General features: G+C 44.0%; 1 pseudogene; it reads left to right on the top strand.

Annotated features, from left to right (window-relative positions):
* Window positions 1-2,522, top strand: part of LOC135533432 (von Willebrand factor A domain-containing protein 7-like) — a 25,430-nt pseudogene extending 22,908 nt beyond the window's left edge.
* Window positions 2,523-11,422: the final 8,900 nt, after the last annotated feature.

Raw genomic sequence — 11,422 nt, 5'->3', positions numbered from 1 at the left:
TCACAACATTTAGATATATATCTTTATTCTCTGTGTAAGAATTGTTTAAATAATGATTATCTAATGTGCGTGTGTTTCAGGTCAGAGCTCTGTTAATTTCGGTTACCATTTCGTGGAGGCTTTCGGGGGGGCTCATGGAGACTTTGGCCTCAAAGACGGCCATCCTCTCACAGGTAACAATAAATAACAGATGAGACCATCTTCAGTACCGCCTCTTCATCTTCATCGTCCATAGCATCACAGCAGAGTAGTTTAGTCAAAGCATCACAGCAGAGTAGTTTAGTCAAAGCATCACAGCAGAGTAGTTTAGTCTAAGCATCACAGCAGAGTAGTTTAGTCAAAGCATCACAGCAGAATAGTTTAGTCAAAGCATCACAGCAGAGTAGTTTAGTCAAAGCATCACAGCAGAGTAGTTTAGTCAAAGCATCACAGCAGAGTAGTTTAGTCAAAGCATCACAGCAGAGTAGTTTAGTCAAAGCATCACAGCAGAGTAGTTTAGTCAAAGCATCACATCAGAGTAGTTTCAAATAATGTAAAAGCATCACACCTCTCTGTTTCAGAGTTAGTTTCAACCCTCTCTTTTACCTCTGTTAACTCCACTCTCCTCCCCTTCCTCCTTGTCCTCTCTACTTCACCTTACCTCTCTGTTTCTACCTCGTTTTCTCCCTCGCTCCGTTACCCTCTCTCTCATTCTTACCCTCTCTTTTACCTCTGTTCACTCCACTCTCCTCCCCTTCTCTCCTCTTCCTCTCTACTTCACCTTACCTCTCTGTTTCTACCTCGTTTTCTCCCTCGCTCCATTACCCTCTCTCTCATTCTTACCCTCTCTTTTACCTCTGTTCACTCCACTCTCCTCCCCTTCTCTCCTCTTCCTCCATGTCTCCCTTCACCACCCGGTCTCTCCTACCCCCCCTCCCAGGCGATAACATAACCCTGCTGGTGTCTGTGACGGGGGGTGACTCTGTCACTGTGACGGCGGTGGCCCTGGTCGAGGCTTCGGGGTCAGGGTCAGAAATAAACGGAACCCTGCAATCGCTAGGCGGCACCGGCGGCGGGGACTTCCTGGTTACCATGGCCAGAGTCCCACAGGGGGAGTTTGTGGTGCGTCTGAGGGGAGAGAGCAATAGTGCCACCACCAAATCATCACCTAGCCTCTTCCAGAGACAGGCCTCCACTCAGATAAAGACTTCCAGCATCTCTGTTACGGTCAGTCATGTAGAACTCTGAAATTGCACCCTTTTCTGTTGGACCTGGGCCGCGAGGGTTCTGATGAAAAGCAGTGCACTACAAGGAATAGGATGGCACTGTCTTATTGTTAAAAGGTAAAGTTCTTCTCTCCCCAGGCGCAGGCTGACAGTACTCTAGAACCCGGTTCTACCATCTCTGTCCCCTTCACCGTGGCAATGGCCAACGGAACAGGAGGAGCTTTTACCGTCCGAGCCACGAACGACCGCGGCTTCACTTCCTCCTTCCCCGCCAGCGTCTCCATTGTGACCGGAGAGGGGGCGGCCAACGGTACGGTGACTCTCACGGCGCCCGCCAGCACCCCATCGGGAACGGACGTCACCCTGACCATCGAGGCAGAGTCCGCTGGAGCAGCAGACTTGAACTACGCCATCCTGCGTCTCTCTGTTGTCAGCAAGGTAAGGGTCATGTTCCAAAACTCTAAAATGGGTCTGTCCTCCTTTCCTCATATCCTCTCTCCCTCATGGCCCTGATAAGAATGCTAACAGCGCTACAGGTCAGAGATGGTTCTACCACCACCACTACTTCAGTTGTCTGACTAAGCTCTCTATCGCTCCCTCTTTGTCTCCACCCTCCTCCAGGTGACAGATTTCACTCCTCCCCAGTGTGGGGTGGTCAGCGTCTCGTCCAACTGCCCGGCTGACTGCGGTGCCTCTTACTGGCAGCTCTCTGCCAACCTGACCGACGGTGCCAACGGGACTGGCATCGACCGAGTCACCCTGCGCCAGGGCAACGGGACCCTGAACACTTCTACAGAGGTGGGCACCGGGGGTGAGAACGTGACCCGGGTTGAGTACAGCGCCACCTGCTGTTCAAAGAAGGTAGAGCTAGTGGTAGTTGACAGGGCAGGCAACGTGGGTGTGTGTCTGGGCTCAGTAAAGGACTCTGTGGGGGTGGTTGGGAGCTCTACAGCACATGCCTCTGTCACCAACACTACAGCTGTACCTGTAGTTAGAACTACATCTACTGGAGGGCCACCTTTGACTCTGTCCCTGTATCTAAGGATCTGTGTGATGCTTTCTCTTCTCCTGTGGAATAGAGTAGAGCTATAGAGTTGTATAATAGTTCATGTAGGTAGATGTCATGTGGAACAGTGGAATCATTGCAAAGAGAGTCAAGTTGTCAGACATAACCGGTATGTATATGTTATGTTGTACAAAAAGACAGGGTGGAAAATATGTTATGAACTCTGTCATAATACACTGTGGGAACTCTGTCATAATACACTGTAGGAACTCTGTCATAATACACTGTGGGAACTCTGTCATAATACACTGTGGGAACTCTGTCATAATACACTGTAGGAACTCTGTCATAATACACTGTGGGAACTCTGTCATAATACACTGTAGGAACTCTGTCATAATACACTGTGGGAACTCTGTCATAATACACTGTAGGAACTCTGTCATAATACACTGTGGGAACTCTGTCATAATACACTGTAGGAACTCTGTCATAATACACTGTGGGAACTCTGTCATAATACACTGTAGGAACTCTGTCATAATACACTGTGGGAACTCTGTCATAATACACTGTGGGAACTCTGTCATAATACACTGTAGGAACTCTGTCATAATACACTGTGGGAACTCTGTCATAATACACTGTAGGAACTCTGTCATAATACACTGTGGGAACTCTGTCATAATACACTGTAGGAACTCTGTCATAATACACTGTGGGAACTCTGTCATAATACACTGTAGGAACTCTGTCATAATACACTGTGGGAACTCTGTCATAATACACTGTGGGAACTCTGTCATAATACACTGTGGGAACTCTGTCATAATACACTGTGGGAACTCTGTCATAATACACTGTAGGAACTCTGTCATAATACACTGTGGGAACTCTGTCATAATACACTGTAGGAACTCTGTCATAATACACTGTGGGAACTCTGTCATAATACACTGTGGGAACTCTGTCATAATACACTATAGGAACTCTGTCATAATACACTGTGGGAACTCTGTCATAATACACTGTAGGAACTCTGTCATAATACACTGTGGGAACTCTGTCATAATACACTGTAGGAACTCTGTCATAATACACTGTGGGAACTCTGTCATAATACACTGTAGGAACTCTGTCATAATACACTGTGGGAACTCTGTCATAATACACTGTGGGAACTCTGTCATAATACACTGTGGGAACTCTGTCATAATACACTGTAGGAACTCTGTCATAATACACTGTGGGAACTCTGTCATAATACACTGTGGGAACTCTGTCATATTACACTGTAGGAACTCTGTCATAATACACTGTGGGAACTCTGTCATAATACACTGTGGGAACTGTCATAATACACTGTGGGAACTGTCATAATACACTGTGGGAACTGTCATATTACACTGTGGAAACTGTCATATTACACTGTGGGAACTGTCATATTACACTGTGGGAACTGTCATATTACACTGTGGAAATGTTTTGTTATTTTTATTATCTCTATTCTCTTAAATCTGTCAAACTGAAACTGTGAAGATCTTATCAAATCTTCTGCTTCTGGTGAAATTCCCCTCTAAACCAAGTTGACTGTCAGTTTCATTCTGAATACCTCTTCACATTTATGTCCCACACAGACAGCATAGATAGAAAACAGAAACCCCTATAAGGCATAAGGCCATTGGTGATGTATGTGATGATGTCAAGGGGTAAAAATTGTTCCACCATAGAATTATCACCTCAATTATCGCTTGAATCTTATGTTTAAAATGGATGTGCACAGTGGGAAACAAACATTTTTCCATTAGAAGATAAAGTGGGGGAAGTCATGTGGTCATGTTTTTATAGGAGACAGTGCACATAAATCAGCATCAATATTACATCCATGTAAATGTGCCAGGGTTAGCCAAAAGATCATTTACACCCGTAGTCCCTGGGCAGGTAAGGGCCTTTACACAGCCACTATCTAAATACAAATACAAATACACAGTAAAACAATACAACATACAAATACATTACATCCAATTATACAGTGGGGCAAAAAAGTATTTAGTCAGCCACCAATTGTGCAAGTTCTCCCACTTAAAAAGATGAGAGAGGCCTGTAATTTTCATCATAGGTACACTTCAACTATGAAAGACAAAATGAGAAAACAAATCCAGAAAATCACATTGTAGGATTTTTAATTAATTTATTTGCAAATTATGGTGGAAAATAAGTATTTGGTCAATAACAAAAGTTTATCTCAATACTTTGTTATATACCCTTTGATGGCAATGGCAGAGACGTTTTCTGTAAGTCTTCACAAGGTTTTCACACACTGTTGCTGGTATTTTGGCCCATTCCTCCATGCAGATCTCCTCTAGAGCAGTGATGTTTTGGGGCTGTTGCTGGGCAACACAGACTTTCAACTCCCTCCAAAGATTTTCTATGGGGTTGAGATCTGGAGACTGGCTAGGCCACTCCAGGACCTTGAAATGCTTCTGACGAAGCCACTCCTTCGTTGCTTGGGCGGTGTGTTTGGGATCATTGTCATGCTGAAAGACCCAGCCACATTTCATCTTCAATGCCCATGCTGATGGAAGGAGGTTTTCACTCAAAATCTCACGATACATGGCCCCATTCATTCTTTCCATCACGCGGATCAGTCATCCTGGTCCCTCTGCAGAAAAACAGCCCCAAAGCATGATGTTTCCACCCCCATGCTTCACAGTAGGTATGGTGTTCTTTGGATGCAACTCAGCATTCTTTGTCCTCCAAACACGACGAGTTGAGTTTTTACCAAAAAGTTATATTTTGGTTTCATCTGACCATATGACATTCTCTCAATCTCCTTCTGGATCATCCAAATGCTCTCTAGCAAACTTCAGACGGGCCTGGACATGTACTGGCTTAAGCAGGGGGACACGTCTGGCACTGCAGGATTTGAATCCCTGGCGGCGTAGTGTGTTACTGATTGTAGGCTTTGTTACTTTGGTCCCAGCTCTCTGCAGGTCATTCACTAGGTCCCCCCGTGTGGTTTTGGAATTTTGCTCACCGTTCTTGTGATCATTTTGACCCCACGGGGTGAGATCTTGCGTGGAGCCCCAGATCGAGGGAGATTATCTTGTATGTCTTCCATTTCCTAATAATTGCTCCCACAGTTGATTTCTTCAAACCAAGCTGCTTACCTATTGCAGATTCAGTCTTCCCAGCCTGGTGCAGGTCTACAATTTGGTTTCTGGTGTCTTTTGACAGATTTTTGGTCTTGGCCATAGTGAAGTTTGGAGTGTGACTGTTTGAGGTTGTGGACAGGTGTCTTTTATACCGATAACAAGTTCAAACAGGTGCCATTAATACAGGTAACGAGTGGAGGACAGAGGAGCCTCTTAACTTCATGCGATGAGCAATCCCGTATCCGGGATCCTATTTATAGCCTCAAGCTCATTAGCATAACGCAACATTAACTATTCATGAAAATCGCAAATGAAATGAAATAAATATATTTGCTCTCAAGCTTAGACTTTTGTTAACAACACTGTCATCTCATATTTTCAAAATATGCTATTGAACTATAGCTGAACAAGCATTTGTGTAAGAGTATTGATAGCTAGCATAGCATTTAGCATAGCATTTAGCGGGCAACATTTTCACAAAAAACAGAAAAGCATTCAAATAAAATCATTTACCTTTGAAGAACTTCGGATGTTTTCAATGAGGAGACTCTCAGTTAGATAGCAAATGTTCAGTTTTTCCTGAAAGATTCTTTGTGTAGGAGAAATCGCTCCGTTTTGTACATCACGTTTGGCTACCAAAAAAAACTGAAAATTTAGTCACCAAAGTTTACGCACCAATTTCGACACAGGACACCGGGCGGACACCTGGTAAATGTGGTCTCTTATGGTCAATCTTCCAATGATATGCCTACAAATACGTCACAATGCTGCAGACACCTTGGGGAAACGGCAGAAATTGTAGGCTTGTTCAGGGCGCATTCACAGCCATATAAGGAGACATTGGAAAACAGCGCTTCAAAAATTTTGCTCATTTCCTGTTTGAAGTTTCATCTTGGTTTCGCCTGTAGCATCAGTTCTGTGGCACTCACAGATATCTTTGCAGTTTTGGAAATGTGAGAGTGTTTTCTTTCCAAAGCTGTCAATTATATGCATAGTCGAGCATCTTTTAGTGACAAAATATCTTGTTTAAATGGGAACGTTTTTTTATCCAAAAATGAAATACTGCCCCTAGTTACAGGTCTGTGAGAGCCAGAAATCTTGCTTGTTTGTAGGTGACCAAATACTTATTTTCCACCATAATTTGCAAATAAATTCATAAAAAATCCTACAATGTGATTTTCTGGATATTTTTTTCTCATTTTGTCTGTCATAGTTGAAGTGTACCTATGATGAAAATTACAAGCCTCTCATCTTTTTAAGTGGGAGAACTTGCACAATTGGTGGCTGACTAAATACTTTTTTGCCCCACTGTATGTCATTCTAACAACACACTATGATGAGGAACCACAGATAACCCATGTGTACAGGTTTGGATAGATTTTAGGCATGTTTTCAATTTAAATGTAAAAGTACAATAATGAGTGCAGCTTCTCTAGTCCGTGAGCATTGCATTCCATCATATTTTAGCTGTAACAGAGAAGGCCGATTGACTGAATGTACTGTCTCAAAAAGGTACAACGCAATCAACCTCTAGTTGCTGCCATTGTTATCCTGGAGCTGCTTAAAACAGTGCCACCTACAGTAAGGAACAGGAACAGACACAGGGCAGAGGTAACGATATCACAAGAACCTGGATAGACTTAACGTACACCTGTTAGACAGAAAACAAAGTACGTTGATGGAGATGTCTGAAGCCATCTATGCTGAGCCAGATATGACCAAGAAGGTCAAGTTTAACACAGGTGAGATGGATGAGAGGATTGTGGATATCTATGTCAGTGCCGACACTCTGAGAGACGGTGAGACCAGCACCAAGAGAGAAGAGACAGCAGACACTGCTCTAATAATGGACCATGAGACCAGCACTCAGGTAACACACACACACACACACGCACAACAGTTTATTTGATGTGTTTGCAGAGCCTGATAGCTCAGGGAAGAGACCCTTCCCAGTTTTAGCAGTGTGTCTGGGGCTGCTGTGTGTTTTAATGGCTGGGATCGTTGGTCCGTCTGTCTACTGTGAGTTGGTGTCCAAATTCATTGCTTATCACCTAGTTGTAAGAAGTGCTGGTGATTAGAACTATTCACCTGTTGTTTTAACTAGTAACTATGTTGCATCCTAGTAACTGGTTGCATCACTGCCTGATACGGCAACTGCTTGACCTCCGACCGCAAGGCACAACAGATGGTGGTGCATACGGCCCAGTACATCACCGGGGCTAAGCTGCCTGCCATCCAGGACCTCTACACCAGGCGGTGTCAAAGGAAGGACCCAGCCACTCCAGCCACCAAGACCAGTAGCAGTAACAAAGGATGTTTTCACCAATAGCTATATGTATCCATCCTATGCAGATAACAGAAGCATCGGAGACTCATCAAATTAATATGACTAAAGAGAGAGACCAGCTACAGATGAGTTACAACAGGCTGACAAAAGAGAGAGAGACCAGCTATAGATGAGTTACAACAGGCTGACAAAAGAGAGAGACCAGTTAGAAAGGGAGAGAGACAACTATCGGAATAAGAACTGAACTGGTATTCGTTTTGATGTCAATCCTCATCAAAATGACAATCCTAAAACCTTGAGGAACTGAAACGGGTTTTCTTCAATCATGTCAACAGTATACAACCTTTAGGTAACACTTTTTGGATAACCCCAAGTAATTGTATTTATTTATTGTGTTGTATTTTTCAACAGAGCAAACCTGTTGCTCTAATGGATGGATGAGGTTTGAAGGCAGCTGTTACTACATCTTTACTTTCTACATCTCCACTGTGAAGAACACCTGGGATTACGCCAGGCAGGACTGTCTGAGCAGAGGAGCAGATCTGGTTATCATGGACAGCAAAGATTAACAGGTAAAAGAGAGAGAGAGAGAGAATAACAGTGGAGACTTTATATTAACAATGTTGTTTTCTGTCACAACAGACATTCTTCAATGAGTTTTACTCAGTCCCTGAAGCCTGGAATGGTCTGACTGACTATGTTACTGAGAAGACCTGGAAATGGGTTGTTGGCACAACACTGACCACCCCAAGGTAAGAGACTGCTGCTCTAATAACACTGACCACCCCAAGGTAAGAGACTACTGCTCTATAATAACACTGACCACCCCAAGGTAAGAGACTACTGCTCTATAATAACACTGACCACCGCAAGGTAAGAGACTGCTGCTCTAATAACACTGACCACCCCAAGGTAAGAGACTACTGCTCTATAATAACACTGACCACCCCAAGGTAAGAGACTACTGCTCTATAATAACACTGACCACCGCAAGGTAAGAGACTGCTGCTCTAATAACACTGACCACCCCAAGGTAAGAGACTGCTGCTCTAATAACACTGACCACCCCAAGGTAAGAGACTGCTGCTCTATAATAACACTGACCACCTCAAGGTAAGAGACTGCTATTCTAATAACACTGACCACCCCAAGGTAAGAGACAACTGCTCTAATAAAACTGACCACCCCAAGGTAAGAGACTACTGCTCTAATAACACTGACCACCCCAAGGTAAGAGACTACTGCTCTAATAACACTGACCACCCCAAGGTAAGAGACTACTGCTCTAATAACACTGACCACCCCAAGGTAAGAGACTAGTGCTCTAATAACACTGACCACCCCAAGGTAAGAGACTACTGCTCTATAATAACACTGACCACCTCAAGGTAAGAGACTGCTGCTCTAATAACACTGACCACCCCAAGGTAAGAGACTACTGCTCTATAATAACACTGACCACCTCAAGGTAAGAGACTGCTGCTCTAATAACACTGACCACCCCAAGGTAAGAGACTACTGCTCTAATAAAACTGACGACCCCAAGGTAAGAGACTACTGCTCTAATAACACTGACCACCCCAAGGTAAGAGACTACTGCTCTAATAACACTGACCACCCCAAGGTAAGAGACTGCTGCTCTAATAACACTGACCACCTCAAGGTAAGAGACTACTGCTCAAATAACACTGACCACCCCAAGGTAAGAGACTACTGCTCTAATAACACTGACCACCCCAAGGTAAGAGAATACTGCTCTATAATAACACTGACCACCTCAAGGTAAGAGACTGCTGCTCTAATAAAACTGACCACCCCAAGGTAAGAGACTACTGCTCTATAATAACACTGACCACCTCAAGGTAAGAGACTACTGCTCTAATAACACTGACCACCCCAAGGTAAGAGACTGCTGCTCTAATAACACTGACCACCCCAAGGTAAGAGACTACTGCTCTAAAATAACACTGACCACCCCAAGGTAAGAGACTACTGCTCTATAATAACACTGACCACCCCAAGGTAAGAGACTGCTGCTCTAATAACACTGACCACCCCAAGGTAAGAGACTACTGCTCTAATAAAACTGACCACCCCAAGGTAAGAGACTGCTGCTCTAATAACACTGACCACCCCAAGGTAAGAGACTACTGCTATAATAACACTGACCACCCCAAGGTAAGAGACTACTGCTCTAATAACACTGACCACCCCAAGGTAAGAGACTACTGCTCTATAATAACACTGACCACCTCAAGGTAAGAGACTGCTGCTCTAATATCACTGACCACCCCAAGGTAAGAGACTACTGCTCTATAATAACACTGACCACCCCAAGGTAAGAGACTACTGCTCTAATAAAACTGACCACCCCAAGGTAAGAGACTGCTGCTCTAATAACACTGACCACCCCAAGGTATGAGACTACTGCTATAATAACACTGACCACCCCAAGGTAAGAGACTACTGCTCTAATAACACTGACCACCCCAAGGTAAGAGACTACTGCTCTATAATAACACTGACCACCCCAAGGTAAGAGACTACTGCTCTAATAAAACTGACCACCCAAAGGTAAAAGACTGCTGCTCTAATAAAACTGACCACCCCAAGGTAAGAGACTACTGCTCTATAATAACACTGACCACCCCAAGGTAAGAGACTACTACTCTAATAAAACTGAGCACCCAAAGGTAAAAGACTGCTGCTCTAATAAAACTGACCACCCCAAGGTAAGAGACTATTGCTCTATAATAACACTGACCACCTCAAGGTAAGAGACTGCTGCTCTAATAACACTGACCACCCCAAGGTAAGAGACTACTGCTCTAATAACAATGACCACCCCAAGGTAAGAGACTACTGCTCTAATAAAACTCACCACCCAAAGGTAAAAGACTGCTGCTCTAATAAAACTGACCACCCCAAGGTAAGAGACTATTGCTCTATAATAACACTGACCACCTCAAGGTAAGAGACTGCTGCTCTAATAAAACTGACCACCCCAAGGTAAGAGACTACTGCTCTAATAACAATGACCACCCCAAAGTAAGAGACTACTGCTCTAATAAAACTGACCACCCAAAGGTAAAAGACTGCTGCTCTAATAAAACTGACCACCCCAAGGTAAGAGACTATTGCTCTATAATAACACTGACCACCTCAAGGTAAGAGACTGCTGCTCTAATAACACTGACCACCCCAAGGTAAGAGACTACTGCTCTAATAAAACTGACCACCCCAAGGTAAGAGACTACTGCTCTAATAACACTGACCACCCCAAGGTAAGAGACTGCTGCTCTAATAACACTGACCACCCCAAGGTAAGAGACTACTGCTCTATAATAACACTGACCACCCCAAGGTAAGAGACTACTGCTCTATCATAACACTGACCACCTCAAGGTAAGAGACTGCTGCTCTAATAACACTGACCACCCCAAGGTAAGAGACTACTACTCTAATAAAACTGACCACCCCAAGGTAAGAGACTGCTGCTCTAATAACACTGACCATCCCAAGGTAAGAGACTACTGCTATAATAACACTGACCACCCCAAGGTAAGAGACTACTGCTCTAATAACACTGACCACCCCTAGGTAAGAGACTACTGCTCTATAATAACACTGACCACCTCAAGGTAAGAGACTGCTGCTCTAATATCACTGACCACCCCAAGGTAAGAGACTACTGCTCTATAATAACACTGACCACCCCAAGGTAAGAGACTACTGCTCTAATAAAACTGACCACCCCAAGGTAAGAGAC

Source organism: Oncorhynchus masou, unplaced genomic scaffold (genome assembly GCF_036934945.1).
Source record: "Oncorhynchus masou masou isolate Uvic2021 unplaced genomic scaffold, UVic_Omas_1.1 unplaced_scaffold_2382, whole genome shotgun sequence".
Lineage (NCBI taxonomy): Eukaryota > Metazoa > Chordata > Actinopteri > Salmoniformes > Salmonidae > Oncorhynchus > Oncorhynchus masou.
This window is presented reverse-complemented; position numbering and strand designations above follow the sequence as displayed.